The sequence below is a fragment of the Cydia splendana genome, chromosome 13 (assembly GCF_910591565.1).
Source record: "Cydia splendana chromosome 13, ilCydSple1.2, whole genome shotgun sequence".
NCBI classification, from domain to species: Eukaryota; Metazoa; Arthropoda; class Insecta; order Lepidoptera; family Tortricidae; genus Cydia; species Cydia splendana.
In genome coordinates, this window is record NC_085972.1 from 15,012,620 (window position 1) to 15,033,956 (window position 21,337).

Below are 21,337 nucleotides of genomic sequence, written 5' to 3' on the forward strand. Positions count from 1 at the left end.
TCCCGCCTCCTGGAAGGCAGTCTACAGACTTTTTAGATATATATTCACAGTAGGGCTAAGTGTGTGGACCTAGTTTTCCGACACTTGACTGCATGAGATTATAGTGAACATTTTTTCAGGTCTCGGGCAAGAAGGGTACCTAGATAGGTTGAGGTCCTTAACTTGTGGATTTGGTAAGAGCAAGACACAGGCGGGGTGTAAATTAATTAATCCACCATGTTTCAAGAAATTCATGTGCATTGATGCCTTCAGGTTACGCTGTACAGACAGACTAACACTTTGGCAGAGTTTTGCCAACATATAATAAATGACTGCATTTGTTTGGGTGTACATGTTCAACACCAAAGACATTTATATATTTCAATCTATTTTTGAAAGTTTGGCGTTTCGAAATAGCTTCGCCTTTTCGCAAGGCGTGCTCCTGTTTCTCTATTTTATTGTGCAAGCGAACAGTATCACAATGCTATAGTTTTGTATAAATTGAGAACTAGAGGGTCATGCCCTAGGCGTGACCGCCCAGAAGTTGTGCTAGAACCTTTCGTACAAACCATTCAGTCACTGTTTTTAAAAACCTTTTGTAGTGGGTACATTCCACGTTCTTAAATTTGTTAAACGTGTAGTATCAAACTATGACAAGTCATGATAAGTGAATTAAGTGGTAACAGTATCTGGTCCGTGCATAGAAGCACTTGCCTTTGAGGTTAGGGCATGGGTAGTTTATAATAAACTTAATCCGTGCATGGGAGCACTTACGATACAGGTGGTTTAAAACTTCCAGGGTCACAATACAGACATAAGGGTGTAAAATACATAATTCATAAACGCCCGTTAGGCCACTTTTGTATATTTTATTTCAAACATGCTTGTGCAGCACCGCCAGCACATAATAATTTCCCATACCATGGCAGCCAGGGATATAATAATTAAATAGGTAGGTAACCTTGGTCATATCGTGTACATAGGTAGGTACTCGTAAACATGTTAACTGAAAGACTAGTGCTCTCGAGGCAAATATAATTTATGCAACTGTGAGCTGCTCTTACGTTGGGATCATATGTATTTATTTCTAGTCTGCCTTAGCAGGCCTAGACTTCAAAGGTTTTAGATATTCATAGGGCCGTTAAACGGACCTTTTGTACACCTTGAGCAGGCTGTTTGTTTCACACTATGAGTAATATATATTGTAAACATAGCTTAGTTCAGAATGGAATTGTAAGCTCTGTCGTGTCGTGAGCTTACCGAGCCTGATTTAATTAGAGTCCACAGATTATCTGGACCTTGGAGGATTGAGCACTCCTTATTCTAATTATCAATATTCTGCCTGGGCTTATAGTCGAAATTCAGCGACTAAATTTCTTAGTATTATCTATGCCGCCCAAGTTATGAGGCTTAGCGTCTCCAGACCACAATTTTATTTATATATTAGGTTGCAAAGATTTTATCATCTTTAAAATAAAAATGAGTCGAGATAGGCCTGGAATCTTAGGTTATTTTTTACTTTTTATGATTTTAGAAATGTTATTGTAAATAGTAAGTAGTTTCCACTTTTACCACAGTTAATTAGCCCAATTTTGGGTTTAGCCAACAGGGTGTTCGGGACCCTTAGAATAGATTGGTAAACAGAAATGAAAACTCTAATAACGAAGCCTTGCCTATTTCGACTGATTTTTACCCAAAACATTATTTTAAACCCTTTTTACTTTCTCTAAGAGGAGATATTTACAAATTCATCTTTGTAATATTTTTCTGATTGTGGCCTACTCGCTCGCTTAATTGTGTTATAACCATATCATTTATATTTCTGTGAATATGTCTGACATGCCTTGCGCAGGCTTACATAGGTTATAATATCATCATCAATAACTTGACGTCAGTTTGTGAACGAATCAAAGATTCTTTGGCACACCTTACGCAGGTGGAAACATGGCAGCCTTGCGCAGGCTTAGATAGGTACATAATATATTGGTTTTATCACAAATAACATGACGTTAGTTTGTGAACGAATAAAAGATTCTCTTAGGCACACCTCACGCAGGTGGAACCATAACAGACGTAGGTTTAAGAATATCATTCAAATCAAATACCCTGTGGGTAATATTCCCTTAGTTGCGGGTTCCTTGCTCGACAAGGTGAAAGGCTTTAAGAAGTCTTTAACAGGCACTTTTAGAGAGTGTCATTCACGGTGACGCGCAGATTTGCCAAAACTAAACTTTAACTCTACAGTTAACTAATATAATTTGACAATATGAACCAAACCATGCGTCTTCGTCAATGAATCAATCTAAAGATTCCCGTATCGTTAATGCCCTTCCAAATCACAGGCTTCCGATATTATTTGAAACGTTTACAAGTGTACTATTTATGTAGGTAGGTAGGTAGGCTTAAGAATTGACCCTCTTGTATGTAGTTACGTATAGAATTAATAATCAAATTATTCAAATCCAAAATAACACAAGCACATATAGCAACTACATGCAAGAGTTCTTTCCTTAACCTTTTTAGGCTGTAAGTACCTGCTAAGTTATTTATTTAAGTAGGTACCTACCTACATTTTAACCAATTTTTTTTTTTTTTTTTTTTAATCAAAGATCTAGATATATAAGTTGGTAGATAAAGAGTGAAATACTTCACGATTTCGCATGTCATTCTTGCGCAGAGCCATGCTAATCTCTCTCTATGTCTAGTCAGATTTAAGTTTATGTACTGCCGAAGTACTCACTTTCCACAAAAATAAATGCAATGTTTGCGATGCAGGTTTGTTCGTTACCTTGTGTCCCTCAGAGCGGAAATAGAAGCCCCGCGAAGCGAGGCTTCGTCGACTCCTAAGCGGGTACACATTATTTATCAGCAAGTTTATTACCAAAAAATAAATTTTGCAATAAATATTATATTAACCCGGAACGGGAAAAAAAGACAAATTGCTGATAGATACTTGGACAGATAAAACCTACACGTCTATAAGCTTCTACCTTCATACGTAGGTTCTACGTAACACGTATTAACTATCCGATCCTTTCGTATTCGAAAACACAAATCACTTGAAAACTGAAGGGTATGCCTCCACAGATCACCATTTAAGTATTATAATTTCAACCGTTTTTATACACACACACAAAGATTTAAACTAACAAGACTCTGAAGAGACTTAATGTAGGTATAAAATTAAATTATAATGGTGACACGTGCACGCTTTACCAGCTCGATGTGTTTTCTAACATGTGTTTTAGTATTTTCATTGGCATAGCCACGGTGCGCGCAGGCAGCCTTTGAAAACACTGCACATCACTATTCCGGATCGTTTTTATTTGCTAGATAGTTTAACGGACAACTAAATTTAAATATTTATTTCGAACGGCAAAAGCCGTTAGAAACTGTTTTTCAATATAGTCAGCTAAACTGGGGTACAAATTCAAAAACTCACCAGCAGTTTAGCTTCACGACCTTCCAGATGGAAAAACAGCAAGCCAATGTCTTGGAAATTTGTTTTGGCGGTAACTGTCAAACACCTGTCAAAACCAACTGCTCTGTGGTGGGAATGTGAGAGAGAGAGGGACGTATATGCTAGAAAAGGACAATACGACCGACAACACAATGTTGCCATTCTCAATATTATTCTTAGGTTTCGAATATCGGTACAGTTGTTTAATGCGCAAATTAATTGAATTACGCTTAAACTTTTTCTTTGTTTCTTCCTTATTCACTACGTTTCCATCTGCCATTATATAGTAAATTCAGTCATTTTATTCTAACCTAATTTTGATGACAGCGTTTTACACAAAAATAAAACGCTAATTAAATAACTTACCATATTCGAAACCTAAGAATAATATTGAGAATTGCAACATTGTGTTGCCGGTCGTATTGTCCTTTTCTAGCATATACGTCCGTCTCTCTCTCTCACATTCCCACCACAGAGCAGTTGGTTTTGACAGGTGTTTGACAGTTACCGCCAAAACAAATTTCCAACTCATTGGCTTGCTGTTTTTCCATCTGGAAGGTCGTGAAGCTAAACTGCTGGTGAGTTTTTGAATTTGTATCCCAGTTTAGCTGACTATATTGAAAAACAGTTTCTAACGGCTTTTGCCGTTCGAAATAAATATTTAAATTTAGTTGTCCGTTAAACTATCTAGCAAATAAAAACGATCCAGAATAGTGATGTGCAAGTGTTTTCAAAGGCTGCCTGCGCGCACCGTGGCTATGCCAATGAAAATACTAAAACACATGTTAGAAAACATATCGAGCTGGTAAAGCGTGCACGTGTCACCATTATAATTTAATTTTATACCTACATTAAGTCTCTTCAGAGTCTTGTTAGTTTAAATCTTTGTGTGTGTGTGTATAATAACGGTTGAAATTATAATACTTAAATGGTGATCTGTGGAGGCATACCCTTCAGTTTTCAAGTGATTTGTGTTTTCGAATACGAAAGGATCGGATAGTTAATACGTGTTACGTAGAACCTACGTATGAAGGTAGAAGCTTATAGACGTGTGTGTAGGTTTTATCTGTCCAAGTATCTATCAGCAATTTGTCTTTTTATCCCGTTCCGGGTTAATATAATATTTATTGCAAAATTTATTTTTTGGTAATAAACTTGCTGATAAATAATGTGTACCCGCTATAGGAGTCGACGAAGCCCCGCTTCGCGGGGCTTCTATTTCCGCTCTGAGGGACACAAGGTAACGAACAAACCTACATCGCAAACATTGCATTTATTTTTGTGGAAAGTGAGTACTTCGGCAGTACATAAACTTAAATCTGACTAGACATAGAGAGAGATTAGCATGGCTCTGCGCAAGAATGACATGCGAAATCGTGAAGTATTTCACTCTTATCTACCAACTTATATCTCTCCAACTAGATCTTTGATAAAAAAAAAAAAAAAAAAAAAAAAAGTGGTTAAAATGTAGGTAGGTACCTACTTAAATAAATAACTTAGCAGTAGGGCTTGCAAATATTCGAAACTTTCAGGTATTCGAATATTCGACTTTTTCTGACGAGATATTCGAATATTCGAATAATTATTCGAATATTTAAAAAAAATAAGAAAAGGTACGAAAAATCGGTTTATTATCGGTTTATTCAAAAGCTTTTTCCACATATTGCTAAAATTAATGATATTTTGCAGAAATCCACTTATTGACTAGATTTTATCATCCTACTCTGAAATACCCCACGTTTATAAAAGCAAGTAAGTACCTAAAACACAAAAATTAGTCATTTTCAATATTTCTTGATAAAACTTTTTATTATAAATGCGTCGTTGCGTGAATTAATATAACTTTAACCATCCAAACACGTATGTAAGAGAGAAAACATTTTAGTAGGTAATCAACTAATCACTAATCATTTTCTGATTTAAATTAACTTCTTGTCGTTAAGCCTGTAAAATGGCCTTTAATTCCATTGTATTTTGAATCTTTATTGACTTTATTAGTCTTGGCAAGTTTAGTTTTGATTCCTAATGGTCGGCTGTTATATAATACGTTATATAATTGGTATTGGAATATTTAAGGGAAAAAGTTGGCTGACTACGGGGTGGATTACTCGTTAGCTAAAGGTGCATGGTTAGAACTAGTTCGGTAGGTTTGGTATGATCAAATTTGTGAATTGCGATAAAGGGCAAGGTTTAGACTTCGAATATTCGCTTAAGGTACGATTTTACTCAATAAACAAAATGACCCTTTATCTTAAAACTTACGTAAATTTACTTGTACCTAGAAAAAGCATTAGCCGCACCGTAATAAAACATACTTTTTGATTTCGTTTCCTTTGAAATTGAGTTAGGTTTAACTGTATTCACGAAGCCTATTGAGAGGAATACAGTAAAAACATTATTTCCTTCGCATTTGGGTACCTACGGTTCCTCATTCACTGTTAATACCCGGCAAAATACACAGAAACTGTAACTATAACGGATGAAAATAGATTTTACCTAGTAATAAAAAATATTCGAAACCTGAGCGGCCGAATATTCGAATATTAAAACAGGTCGAATATTCGACATATTCGAATATTCGAATATTCGAATTGCAAGCCCTACTTAGCAGGTACTTACAGCCTAAAAAGGTTAAGGAAAGAACTATTGCATGTAGTTGCTATATGTGCTTGTGTTATTTTGGATTTGAATAATTTGATTATTAATTCTATACGTAACTACATACAAGATGGTCAATTCTTAAGCCTACCTACCTACATAAATAGTACACTTGTAAACGTTTCAAATAAAATCGGAAGCCTGTGATTTAGAAGGGCATTAACGATACGGGAATCTTTAGATTGATTCATTGACGAAGACGCATGGTTTGGTTCATATTGTCAAATTATATTAGTTAACTGTAGAGTTAAAGTTTAGTTTTGGCAAATCTGCGCGTCACCGTGAATGACACTCTCTAAAAGTGCCTGTTAAAGCCTGCTTAAAGCCTTTCACCTTGTCGAGCAAGGAACCCGCAACTAAGGGAATATTACCCACAGGGTATTTGATTTGAATGATATTCTTAAACCTACGTCTGTTATGGTTCCACCTGCGTGAGGTGTGCCTAAGAGAATCTTTTATTCGTTCACAAACTAACGTCATGTTATTTGTGATAAAACCAATATATTATGTACCTATCTAAGCCTGCGCAAGGCTGCCATGTTTCCACCTGCGTAAGGTGTGCCAAAGAATCTTTGATTCGTTCACAAACTGACGTCAAGTTATTGATGATGATATTATAACCTATGTAAGCCTGCGCAAGGCATGTCAGACATATTCACAGAAATATAAATGATATGGTTATAACACAATTAAGCGAGCGAGTAGGCCACAATCAGAAAAATATTACAAAGATGAATTTGTAAATATCTCCTCTTAGAGAAGTTATTTAATTAGCGTTTTATTTTTGTGTAAAACGCTGTCATCAAAATTAGGTTAGAATAAAATGACTGAATTTACTATATAATGGCAGATGGAAACGTAGTGAATAAGGAAGAAACAAAGAAAAAGTTTAAGCGTAATTCAATTAATTTGCGCATTAAACAACTGTACCGATATTCGAAACCTAAGAATAATATTGAGAATGGCAACATTGTGTTGTCGGTCGTATTGTCCTTTTCTAGCATATACGTCCCTCTCTCTCTCACATTCCCACCACAGAGCAGTTGGTTTTGACAGGTGTTTGACAGTTACCGCCAAAACAAATTTCCAAGACATTGGCTTGCTGTTTTTCCATCTGGAAGGTCGTGAAGCTAAACTGCTGGTGAGTTTTTGAATTTGTACCCCAGTTTAGCTGACTATATTGAAAAACAGTTTCTAACGGCTTTTGCCGTTCGAAATAAATATTTAAATTTAGTTGTCCGTTAAACTATCTAGCAAATAAAAACGATCCGGAATAGTGATGTGCAGTGTTTTCAAAGGCTGCCTGCGCGCACCGTGGCTATGCCAATGAAAATACTAAAACACATGTTAGAAAACACATCGAGCTGGTAAAGCGTGCACGTGTCACCATTATAATTTAATTTTATACCTACATTAAGTCTCTTCAGAGTCTTGTTAGTTTAAATCTTTGTGTGTGTGTATAAAAACGGTTGAAATTATAATACTTAAATGGTGATCTGTGGAGGCATACCCTTCAGTTTTCAAGTGATTTGTGTTTTCGAATACGAAAGGATCGGATAGTTAATACGTGTTACGTAGAACCTACGTATGAAGGTAGAAGCTTATAGACGTGTAGGTTTTATCTGTCCAAGTATCTATCAGCAATTTGTCTTTTTTTCCCGTTCCGGGTTAATATAATATTTATTGCAAAATTTATTTTTTGGTAATAAACTTGCTGATAAATAATGTGTACCCGCTTAGGAGTCGACGAAGCCTCGCTTCGCGGGGCTTCTATTTCCGCTCTGAGGGACACAAGGTAACGAACAAACCTGCATCGCAAACATTGCATTTATTTTTGTGGAAAGTGAGTACTTCGGCAGTACATAAACTTAAATCTGACTAGACATAGAGAGAGATTAGCATGGCTCTGCGCAAGAATGACATGCGAAATCGTGAAGTATTTCACTCTTTATCTACCAACTTATATATCTAGATCTTTGATTAAAAAAAAAAAAAAAAAAAATTGGTTAAAATGTAGGTAGGTACCTACTTAAATAAATAACTTAGCAGGTACTTACAGCCTAAAAAGGTTAAGGAAAGAACTCTTGCATGTAGTTGCTATATGTGCTTGTGTTATTTTGGATTTGAATAATTTGATTATTAATTCTATACGTAACTACATACAAGAGGGTCAATTCTTAAGCCTACCTACCTACCTACATAAATAGTACACTTGTAAACGTTTCAAATAATATCGGAAGCCTGTGATTTGGAAGGGCATTAACGATACGGGAATCTTTAGATTGATTCATTGACGAAGACGCATGGTTTGGTTCATATTGTCAAATTATATTAGTTAACTGTAGAGTTAAAGTTTAGTTTTGGCAAATCTGCGCGTCACCGTGAATGACACTCTCTAAAAGTGCCTGTTAAAGACTTCTTAAAGCCTTTCACCTTGTCGAGCAAGGAACCCGCAACTAAGGGAATATTACCCACAGGGTATTTGATTTGAATGATATTCTTAAACCTACGTCTGTTATGGTTCCACCTGCGTGAGGTGTGCCTAAGAGAATCTTTTATTCGTTCACAAACTAACGTCATGTTATTTGTGATAAAACCAATATATTATGTACCTATCTAAGCCTGCGCAAGGCTGCCATGTTTCCACCTGCGTAAGGTGTGCCAAAGAATCTTTGATTCGTTCACAAACTGACGTCAAGTTATTGATGATGATATTATAACCTATGTAAGCCTGCGCAAGGCATGTCAGACATATTCACAGAAATATAAATGATATGGTTATAACACAATTAAGCGAGCGAGTAGGCCACAATCAGAAAAATATTACAAAGATGAATTTGTAAATATCTCCTCTTAGAGAAAGTAAAAAGGGTTTAAAATAATTTTTTGGGTAAAAATCAGTCGAAATAGGGAAGGCTTCGTTATTAGAGTTTTCATTTCTGTTTACCAATCTATTCTAAGGGTCCCGAACACCCTGTTGGCTAAACCCAAAATTGGGCTAATTAACTGTGGTAAAAGTGAAAACTACTTACTATTTACAATAACATTTCTAAAATCATAAAAGGTAAAAAATAACCTAAGATTCCAGGCCTATCTCGGTTCATTTTTATTTTAAAGATGATAGAAACTTTGCAACCTAATATATAAATAAAATTGTGGTCTGGAGACGCTAAGCTTCATAACTTGGGCGGCATAGATAATACTAAGAAATTTAGTCGCTGAATTTCGACTATAAGCCCAGGCAGAATATTGATAATTAGAATAAGGAGTGGTCAATCCTCCAAGGTCCAGATAATCTGTGGACTCTAATTAAATCAGGCTCGGTAAGCTCACGACACGACAGAGCTTACGATTCCATTCTGAACTAAGCTATGTTTACAATATATATTACTCATAGTGTGAAACAAACAGCCTGCTCAAGGTGTACAAAAGGTCCGTTTAACGGCCCTATGAATATCTAAAAACCTTTGAAGTCTAGGCCTGCTAAGGCAGACTAGAAATAAATACATATGATCCCAATGTAAGAGCAGCTCACAGTTGCGTAAATTATATTTGCCTCGAGAGCACTAGTCTTTCAGTTAACATGTTTACGAGTACCTACCTATGTACACGATATGACCAAGGTTACCTACCTATTTAATTATTATATCTCTGACTGCCATGGTATGGGAAATTATTATGTGCTGGCGGTGCTGCACAAGCATGTTTGAAATAAAATATACAAAAGTGGCCTAACGGGCGTTTATGAATTATGTATTTTACACCCTTATGTCTGTATTGTGACCCTGGAAGTATTAAACCACCTGTATCGTAAGTGCTCCCATACACGGATTAAGTTTATTATAAACTACCCATGCCCTAACCTCAAGGGCAAGTGCTTCTATGCACGGACCAGATACTGTTACCACTTAATTCACTTATCATGACTTGTCATAGTTTGATACTACACGTTTAACAAATTTAAGAACGTGGAATGTACCCACTACAAAAGGTTTTTAAAAACAGTGACTGAATGGTTTGCACGAAAGGTTCTAGCACAACTTCTGGGCGGTCACGCCTAGGGCATGACCCTCTAGTTCTCAATTTATACAAAATTATAGCATTGTGATACTGTTCGCTTGCACAATAAAATAGAGAAACAGGATCACGCCTTGCGAAAATGCGAAGCTATTTTGAAACGCCAAACTTTCAAAAATGGATTGAAATATATAAATATGTCTTTGGTGTGGAACATGTACACCCAAACAAATGCAGTCATTTATTATATGTTGGCAAAACTCTGCCAAAGTGTTAGTCTGTCTGTACAGCGTAACCTGAAGGCATCAATGCACATGAATCTCTTGAAACATGGTGGATTAATTAATTTACACTCCGCCTGTGTCTTGCTCTTACCAAATCCACAAGTTAAGGACCTCAACCTATCTAGGTACCCTTCTTGCCCGAGACCTGAAAAAATGTTCAGTATAATCTCATGCAGTCAAGTGTCGGAAAACTAGGTCCACACACTTAGCGCTACTGTGAATATATATCTAAAAAGTCTGTAGACTGCCTTCCAGGAGGCGGGATGCTAATAGACTAGCCTATATAGTAGACCAGAGATATAGTATTCAAAAGCACACTGGTCCAAATCCAGTAATATTATATTTATTTCAAAATATAAAATAATTGACAATTCGGCGTATATCTGATATCAAAAAGTTACAATTATCCTTAGTTCATAAGGAGGATAAGTATACATAAATATCAAATAGATTCGACAAAGTGTTGACTCTAGCATTGGATGAAATAGGTCCCTCTTAAAGGGCCTCTGCGCTGTTAGCTTTGGGCCCACGGGTGCCCGGCAAAAGGTCGGGGACCCCATGGTCCGCACAGTTATTGCAAATAATGTATGATCACTAAATAAACACACAAATTTGCATTTTGGTTAAAAACACATATGCGATGAGCTAAGGTTTCGAATTAAGTACCTTATTCTTAATAATTTACACACTGGAAAGAGGAAACTGAATATTCAGAATTAAGCAATGCTATGAATGGTTTACATAAATTAAACCACTTTAGCGTTCAGAACCAATCAAGCTTATGCCTACTAGTAGGCACCAGATAAGGTAAACTACTCTTACTGCATATATAGAAATTAATGAGTACAATTAAGGTCACTTGATGATAGCTAAACATGAATATAAGCAGAATGAGCCTGCACCTTTACAAATATAATTAATAAGGTTCTGTGGCATTTCTATATTAACCATTTGAACGCCAAGAGCACCAAAAAGCGTCATAACTAGGCGTGCCCACATGAGTGTTTAAGCTCTCAAAGTAACCTTCACAATTTTAAGTAAGGTTTGTTTAGGTACATTAGCTCGCGTTCGCGTTAGTAAAGCGTACAAATGATTAAATGCATTTTATAGCTATAACCAAGTATATAGCTCACACTGACTCACGGTCATTAAAGGAATTCAGTAATTCCCTATGACATTTTAGTAAGTAGGTACCCAATATTAACTTTGTGGGTAGTGATAGTGAATTATAACGAATATTTAAAATATTCGTCTACTTAATCCCGAGGGATTCTGGAAATAAGAAAGGTCTTGTCCTTGTTATATTCCTGCAACTGCTTACTTTACTAGATAATTATTATCAAATTTGTTAATAATTGGGAGTTATAAATAAAAACTACTCGAGTACTTTATGATTTTATTCTTTTCATACTTGAATTACATCACTCCTTGTCACAGATGTTGTATGCTCCTTGAAGAGTAGACTGACTTATCTCATCTTCTTTTACCTAGTTTTCATATACATATAATTAAGTATAGCACCATTGGGGTGACTCATTTTTTCTCTTTGAACATTTATAAGTACATTAAGTACGTATATGAAATGTAAAGTTTGTGAAGATGATATGTTGACCTCCTTTAGAATCTTTACATACCTACTTGTTTGGTTTGATGATTTATTGGTAGTTGCTTAGCAATGGTGTTTACATGTCTTTTGTCAGTTGACTCGATATAGTAAAGTATTGTTATGAATTAAACAAGCTTTTAATTTACGTATTAAACTGTATTTCCATATACATGAAGAAGTCTCCTGCACCGCAGTGAAACAAACTTCATATGGTAGCAGAGTGAAAAAGGGAAATGTAAAATCTCCACGAAAAACGGAAATACGAAAAAGGGTATGTCAACTATACGTATTAAAGTGGGCTTAGAAGCTCTAGACAAAGAAAATTATGATACATGGCGCATACACGCCAAGGCGTACTTAATTAAAAATAAATTATGGAAGCATGTATCGGAAACTCTTAAAGCAGACGCTACACAAGCCGAACTCGACGCAGATGAACTGGCGAAGTCAGAATTAATGCTATTAATAGCACCATCGGAGCTTAGACAAGTAAAAAACTGCAAATTTGCTAAAGATGTCTGGACCACCCTCGAATCCATATATGCGAGTAAGGGTCCCGCCAGGAAGGCTACTCTCCTAAAACAATTAATACTAGCGAAACTTGAAGAAGGTGATGACGTACGAGAACACCTAAAGAAAATAATGAACACAGTTGATAAACTAAAAGATATGGATATTGACATCAACAGTGACTTACTTTCAATTATGATGCTGTACAGCCTTTCTTCCGATTACGAAAACTTCAGAACTGCTATAGAGTCTCAAGACTCATTGCCTACTCCTGAAAAGCTAAAAATTAAAATAATTGAAGAGAGTGAAGCTCGTCGACGTGATGTCCCCAGTACTAGTAATTCCAACAGCACTGAAGAAGCATTCTACGCATTTTGCAAGATCTGTAAAAAGAAAGGCCACGATACGTCAAAATGCTGGTCGAAAAATAAAAATAATACTAGCAAGAAAAATAAAAAACCTAAGAACAGTTCCTGCAAATCTAATAAAAGCGAAACGAACCTCTACAGTTGCTACTTCATTAATGAAAAAACAAAAACAAGTTGGATTCTAGACAGTGGATGCACATCACACATGACATATTCGGACAAGCCCTTTACCAATATTAAAAATACTTCAAAAACATTACGATTGGCGTCAAAAGACCAAACTGCAGAGATAAAAGGATCTGGGCCTGCTTTGATTGAAATTAAGGAAGGAAAAATTGCCTTAACTGATGCACTATATGTACCAAGCCTGTGCGCTAACCTCCTATCTGTTGGAAAAATGACTGATAAGGGATTAACTGTCTTATTTACAAAGACGAAAGCAATAATTAAAGATCACAAGCGAAGAGTACAAATGATGGCGATCAGAGACGATGATGGCCTGTACTATTTGAAAACTAAAAACAATGATGTTGCCAGAGCCAACAATGCTGCAGAATCTGATGACAATAATAATGATCGAAAACAAGATGAGTCTACAGATATCATGAAATGGCACTGCAAAATGGGACACATGAATGAAAAAGACCTGAAGCTAGCTTTAAAGAATGAAAGCCTGGTTGGATTACATTTTGACAGCAATAGCTCTTTGGATGAATGTGAAATATGCGTACAAGGAAAACTTACCAGAACTCCCAGCAAGCCAAGTGATAAAAAAATGTCACGTACGACTCAACGTCTTGAAATCGTCCATAGTGACGTTTGCGGTCCATTCAAACAACCTTCGCTGAACGGCAATAAATACATTGTAACCTTCATCGATGACTATAGTAGATATTGCCGAGTATATTTCATTAAAAATAAAAGCGAAGTGCTGCAGAAATTTGAAGAATATAAAGCAGAAGTCGAGAACTACACAGAAAACAAAATAAAATGCCTACAGAGCGATAATGGTACTGAATACCGGAACCAAAAATTCGACTCATTTTTGAAGAAACACGGTATAGCAAGAAGGTTATCCGCTCCATATACTGCTCACCAGAATGGAATTGCTGAAAGAAAAAATAGAACTCTAATCGAAAAAGCAAGATGCATGATGTTGGAATCTAAAGCGCCCATGTGTCTATGGGCAGAGGCAGTATATACAGCAAATTATTTGTCTAACCGGAGCATAAATCAAAGTATCGATAACCAAACACCATTTGAAAGATGGGTAGGAAGGAAACCCTGTGTACACCATCTATATATCTTTGGTGCTAAAGCTTTTGCCCTTAAGAAAGGGAAACGTGACAGCAAATTTTCTTCTAAGGCATTACCTGGAATGTTCGCAGGCTATTCTGAAGTTTCTAAAGCGTTCAGAATCTATGTTCCGTCAAAGAAGAGAACAATGATATCCAAAGATGTTCGTATTCTGAACAAAATGTTCTACGAAAATGGACAAGATCCTCCTAACCTCTCACCTTTACATGGACAAAACAAACACGAGTTATTCTATGACTTCGAAAATGATGTCCATAGTGATACTATAGAAAATCCTGATGACCTGAATGAAAATGAACCATTTTACGATACCGTTGAGATCGAAGAGAACGGAGCAAATGTAAATGGATTTGACAACGAGGCAGATGATATTGTAGTAAATCATGACTATCATGAGGCAGAACCAGAACTTGTTGTGGATGTCGATGCATCAGTCCATGCACCAGAGGAAGTAGAAGCACGAAGGACATACAATCTTCGTGATAGATCGCGCATAGAAACACCAAGAGTATTAGAGGATTATGTTTTGGCAGCTATGAATATCGATAACGAAACAGAACCTCAAACATTTAAAGATGCTATGATCAGCAAAGATAAAGCGAAATGGTTAGAGGCCATGCAAAGTGAAATGCAATCGCTGGATGAAATGCGAACTTGGGAACTCGTCGATCCGCCCAAAAATCGCAAACCACTTTCGTGCAAATGGGTCTACAAAATTAAAAACAATCCAGACGGCACTATTGAACGTTACAAGGCTAGGCTGGTAGTAAAAGGTTTTTTGCAGAAACCAGGCATAGATTACCAAAAGACCTTTAGTCCAGTCGCTCGCCTCAGTACCATAAGAGCTGTTTTAGGGATGGCAGCTCAAGAAAACCTGGTTCTTCAACAGTTTGATGTATCAACTGCATTCCTGAATGGTGATGTCAAAGAAGACATATTTATGAAGCAACCAGAAGGATTCACTGATGGTACAAATAAAGTCTGCAAACTTAAAAGAAGCTTGTACGGACTAAAACAGGCTCCACTATGCTGGAACGCTTGCATATCGGAATACCTCATAAACTCAGGTTTTACCCAGAGCAAGAAAGATCCCTGCCTGTACATGCGTGATAAAGTTTTGATTGCACTTTACGTAGATGACGGTTTAGTGGCTTCAGCCAATGAAACATCTGGAAGAAAATTTATTGAAGAGTTAAGAAATAGATTTAAAATAACTACTAAACCGGCGTCTTACTTTCTGGGGCTGGAGATTAACAAAACCAAAGAAGGTAATATCACGCTAAACCAGAGTAAATACACGAAAAAAATACTCCATAAATTCGGAATGGATAACTGCAAAGCAATGCCAACCCCGGCAGTAAAAATGAATAAAGACGAAGAAGAAGATAACAATATAGTTTTTCCTTACCGTCAAGCTGTGGGAGCTCTAGCGTATCTAATGGTCGCTACAAGGCCAGATATAAGCTATGCAGTTAGTGTTGCCTCGAGAAACTTGGAAAAACCTACTAGTCTCGACGTAATGAGAGTAAAACGGATTCTTAGGTACCTCAAAGGTACAGTAAATAAAGGATTGGTTTTTTCAACCAGCCGGGACAAGAAGTTGATATGCTTCAGCGATGCTGATTTCGGTGGCGACTCGTCTACGGGCCACTCAACATCAGGGATGGTTTTCCTATTCAACGGTCCAGTAATGTGGAAAAGCCAGAAGCAGCCGACCGTCGCTATCTCGTCAACAGAATCAGAACTGGTAGCATTAACGGAAACTGCGAGAGAAGCGTTATGGCTTAAAGAACTCCTAGAGGAGTTGACCGGATTTATTGAAAAACCAACCATTTATGTTGACAATGAATCAACTATCAAGCTTTCCGAGAATCCGCCTTATGAGTTCCACAAGAGGACAAAACATATAAGAATTAAACACTTCTTTATTAGAGAGTGCCTACAGAATGGCGACTTCGTTCTAAAGCAAGTCTCATCTGAACTTCAATTAGCGGACATGTTTACCAAGCCATTGTTTGGACCAAGACAACGTTAAGCAAAAGAATAGGACTTCAAGACTTGCCTCAATTCTAAAAGACAAAAAAAGTATTGTGGATGTGAAGATGATATGTTGACCTCCTTTAGAATCTTTACATACCTACTTGTTTGGTTTGATGATTTATTGGTAGTTGCTTAGCAATGGTGTTTACATGTCTTTTGTCAGTTGACTCGATATAGTAAAGTATTGTTATGAATTAAACAAGCTTTTAATTTACGTATTAAACTGTATTTCCATATACATGAAGAAGTCTCCTGCACCGCAGTGAAACAAACTTCATAAAGTTAGTAACATAATATAATGGTATATCAAATTGTATGCTTTACATAATAGTACGTTGCTTCTGGAAAAAAATATATGGAAAACTTGGCATAATTAATAGAAGACTTTTTTCAATTGGGATATGTACGTTATGGACCGAAATTATTTTTCATCAACCCTCCCCAACCCTCCCCCCTCTGCGTCACCCCCCCACACGCCCGCAAAGGGCCCGAAACGCGGTTTTTCTAAATTTTTAAGAAAACCGTTCAAGATATAGAAAAAGTGTGTAGGAACGAAGTGATCCTTAGCAAATTTGCTATTTATCTCTTATAAACACTATAGTGCTATCACTTATAGTTTTTGTGAAATCTGTCACCATATATGCAACTTTTTTAGAATTTACGTTTTTTTTCTTTTGTAAGATAACTTTTCTCAAAATATACTTACGATATCGCCAAATTTTGTTTAATTTAAATAAATAGTTAATATGTTCTTTAAAATGGTGTATTATTTATTATTAAACTCCTTCATTTGACGATGCTATGCCATTTTGAAAATACATCGTCTTCAAACATTTTTAAGCTCACCGAACATCGTTACTATTAACCACTTGACTGTGAAACAGACCGCACGGTCGCGTTTTTATAGCTTGCCTCACATAGAAGGTAGGTAGGTTATTTGTTGCCCACCATAACCCATACTAAATGTGATCCTTCCGGCCGGTTTCGACCAAGGCGACCACTTCGACTCCTAGTTAGCTCGGCGCTCGTGCGCCCGAATATGGCTGACGTAGCCGATCTTTGAGGTGAACCCCCGCGCACATTGAGGGCACGTGAGAACACCAGCCACATAGTGGTAGTGAATGGAAGCAGGCTGGCGTGCTTTCAGCTCATCGCGTTTAACGTCGAGGTCAACTTTACGTTGCTCCTCGAAATCGCGCACTTTGTCATGCACCAGCCTGCGCCACTCAGGACGCTGTGCTGCCAAACCTTCCCACTGAGAGGGCTCGATGTTGCATCTTTTCATGTGCCGTTTCTGAACATCTTTGTATCGGAGGAGTTGCCCGCCAAGTTTCCGCTTACCCTCCTCTAGTTCAGAAAAAAAGATGCGCTTCGCCACTCTCTCCTCCGCCATACGCGATACGTGACCGCACCACCGAAGCTGTCGACGCATTAGGTAAGCCTCTAGTCCACCGACCTTGGCGCGTCGCAGAACTTCGGTATTTCGCACTCGGTCAGACCACTTGATGTTCATAATCTTACGTAGGCATTTGAGGTGGAACTGGTCTAAGGTACGAATGTGATGACGGTACACGCACCACGTCTCGGAAGAATATAAAAGGTTTGGCAGCACGATCGCCATGTAGACCGAAATTTTGGTGGCCAGTTTTAGGTCGTGCGAGCAGAAGACCTTGGAACACAGTTTTCCAAACGCTGCAGCTGCAGCGCCAATCCTGCTGTTGATCTCAGCGTCAAGGTCACACTTCGACGTTATAGTGCTTCCCAGATACCGGAATTTGTTGATCTGCTTCAGCACGTCCTCACCAAGCTGTACGGCTAGTGTCTCGTGACCATGTGAGTCCAAAGACAACACCTCCGTCTTTTTAACACTAATTTTGAGGCCGAACTTGCAGCAGGCTTGGTGAAAAACAGACATCAACTGTTGCAGGCCATCTGGGGATTCTGCAAGAAAGCACAGGTCGTCAGCATACATGATATCTGTGATCAATGCATGTGAAACCTTCGTTCTCGCCCTAAATCTGGCCAAGTTAAAAACACTGCCATCGGTACGGAAGCGTATGCGGACACCTTCGGATACTGTTTGTAAGACTTCCTTGACTACAACTGCAAAGTATAAAGCGAACAGTGTAGGGGCTAGGACACACCCTTGTTTCACCCCACAGGTAACGGGGAAGAAATCTGACTGCTCACCGTCTACGGCTACGCAGCACTGCATGTCGTCATGCAGGAGTCTCACAAGTCTCACAAACTTCTCCGTGCATCCCAGCTTCTTGAGTACCAACCAAAGGGCTTCGCGAGGCACACTATCAAACGCTTTCTCCAGGTCAACAAAACAGAGGTACAACTGACGGCCTTGTTCTCTGCTTTTTTCTTGTAGTTGACGGACGCTGAAGATAGCTTCGCAGGTGCCTCGGTCAGGTCGGAAGCCAAATTGGGTTTCAGGCAGGATTTTTTCTGACAAATCCGTTAGGCGATTTAGCAGTGTTCTGGCAAAGACCTTTCCAGATGCTGTCAAAAGCGAAATACCGCGGTAAGAGTCGCAATCCGAACGGTCACCTTTGTTTTTATAGAGAGCCTGTATGCGAGACACTTTAAAGCTATCCGGGACTCGCTCTTCCTCCCACATACGAACAAACAGCTCCCACACAAAGGAATGCAACTCCTCACCACCGTATTTTAACAGTTCTCCCGGTATAAGGTCTATGCCAACTGCCCGCTTATTTTTCTGCTGTCTGATGGCTGTGACAACCTCGTCACGCGTCAGGGGCTCATCCAGCTCGATGGCTTCGGGGAGTTCGGGCATTAAACTGATGTGTAGTAGATCAGCAGATCGATCTACGTTGAGATGTTCTGCCCAACGCTGCAGTACGTCCTCTTTGCTAGTCAGCAAGCTGTTGCCATCTACAGCCCGCAGAGGTACCTTAGCTCTGAAAGACATACCAATCAGTTTCCGCACCTCGCAATAGAACTCTCCAAGCTGGTTGGTGTCAGCAAGCCACTGTATCTGACAAGCTTTGTCACGCCACCATCTGTCCTTAATTTGTCGAGACAGCCTACGCATTTCCTGGTCACTCTCTTTGACTGCTGCCTCGCTTCTACCTTGTCGACTATGCCGCCTTAAGAGGTATAATACTAAATGTATGGTGGGGAATAAACAAAAAGTGAGACTGTGACAAGGACAAAGCAATAGTACCGCTTTCTTGCTACTCCTACTGAAAGTTCTATAAGTGTATCTCGTTCGGTCATTTGGCCCCTCCCCCGTTTCCTCTCTATTATTGTACCTCTATGTTGCCTCACCATGCCTGTCACGCTCTAACAAGTATGTAAGTGGGAAAGGGACGCGCATAGTGATAGGCGATAAAATTGGAACCGTGCTGCGCCCGCTGACCGAATTTTGTACAACACAAACGAGGGTGAACCCACGATTTTTGACCACCACACACATGAAAAGTTCATCATCTTCTTCGCGTTGTTCCCGGCATTTTGCCACGGCTCATGGGAGCCTGGGGTCCGCTGGCAACTAATCCCATGATTTGACGTAGACACTAGTTTTTACGAAAGCGACTGCCATCTGACCTTCCAACCCAGAGGGGAAACTAGGCCTTACTGGGATTAGTCCGGTTTCCTCACGATGTTTTCCTTCACCGAAAAGCGACAACTAACGCGAGGAAGAAGATGTGTGTGGTGATCAAAAATCGTGGGTTCACCCTCGGTTGTGCTATACCTATAAATTTCGGTCAGGATCCGTTTCATATACAGACAAGTGGTTAATAACGATATTAGCTGACATTAAAAATATTTGAAGGCGATGTATTTAAAAAATGGCATAGCATCGTCAAATGCAGTAGTTTAATAATAAATAACATATAATTACATACATACAATCACGCCTATTTCCCGGAGGAGTAGGCAGAGACCACGGATTTCCACTTGCTATGATCCTGACATACCTCTTTCGCTTCCTTCACTTTCATTACATTCCTCATACACGCTCGCCGGTTTAGGGTGCTCTTGACCTAGCCTTTCTTCAGGATTTCCCCGATCTGATCAGAGAAAATTTTAGTCACTACATCTACATTCAGTCCACACTTTTCCCTTATCACACTGTTCCTAATCCTATCTTGCAGTCTCACACCACACCACTTCTCAGCGCTCTCATTTCCACTGCATTCACTTGGCTCTGATGCCTCTTCACTACCATACATAAGTGTAGGCACCAACACCCCTCTATGAACAGCCAACCGTGCTTTTTGCGACAGCTTCTGGCTGCTCATAAAAGCGTTAAGTGCCCCATTCACACGATTTCCAGCATTTACTCTCCTTTCAATGTCTTTATCATGCTTACCGTCCCACAAACACAAACTCTTTCATTAAATAATACCCATTTTAAATAACTATTTACTTAATTAAAAAAAACCGGTCTAGTGCGAGTTGAACTCGCGTTCCAAGGGTTCCGTACATAAGTCCGACTCACGCTTGACTGCACATTTCTAATAGGTTTTCCTATTATCTATAGGTAAAGTACTATCTTGTGTATTTTTTTCAAAATGTTAGGCCCAGTATTTTTAGAGATAAAGGGGGGGGGGGGGGGGGGGAATGGTCGGACAGACAGACAGACGCACGAGTGATCTTATAAGGGTTCCGTTTTTTCCTTTTGAGGTACGGAGCCCTAAAAACGTGGATGATATCGTAAGTGATATTTGAGAAAAGTCATTAGAAGAAAAATAACACTGAAAATGCTAAAAATAGCATCTTCCGTGACGTATTGCGCAAAAACTATAAGTGATAGCAATATAGTGTGTATAAGAGATTAATAGAAAATTTAATAAGGATCACTTCGTTCCTACACCGTTTTTCTGTATCTTGAACGGTTTTCTTAAAAATTCAGAAAAACTGGGTTTTGGACGCTTTGCGGGGGTGTGGGGGGGTGACGCAGAGGGGGGAGGGGAGGGTTGATGAAAAATTACTTCGGTCGTCAACGTACATATCCCAATTAAAAAAAGTCTTCTATTAATTATGCCGTAATTTTAGCTAATTTCACTGAACTATAATACCTCTCTCCTCACAGATGTTAAAATAAAGGGTGTACTACATAATT

At 38.4% G+C, this 21,337-nt stretch overlaps 3 non-coding genes across 3 annotated transcripts; 2 read left to right on the plus strand and 1 right to left on the minus strand.

Annotated features, from left to right (window-relative positions):
- Positions 1-2,611: 2,611 nt before the first annotated feature.
- LOC134796615 (U6 spliceosomal RNA) lies at positions 2,612-2,715 on the minus strand. The gene has a single exon (XR_010144978.1). It is a non-coding gene; the product is annotated as a U6 spliceosomal RNA (small nuclear RNA).
- A 2,016-nt stretch (positions 2,716-4,731) lies between these two features.
- On the plus strand, positions 4,732-4,835 carry LOC134796614 (U6 spliceosomal RNA). Its single transcript, XR_010144977.1, has one exon. It is a non-coding gene; the product is annotated as a U6 spliceosomal RNA (small nuclear RNA).
- A 3,109-nt stretch (positions 4,836-7,944) lies between these two features.
- On the plus strand, positions 7,945-8,048 carry LOC134796616 (U6 spliceosomal RNA). Its single transcript, XR_010144979.1, has one exon. It is a non-coding gene; the product is annotated as a U6 spliceosomal RNA (small nuclear RNA).
- The last annotated feature ends 13,289 nt before the right edge of the window (positions 8,049-21,337 follow it).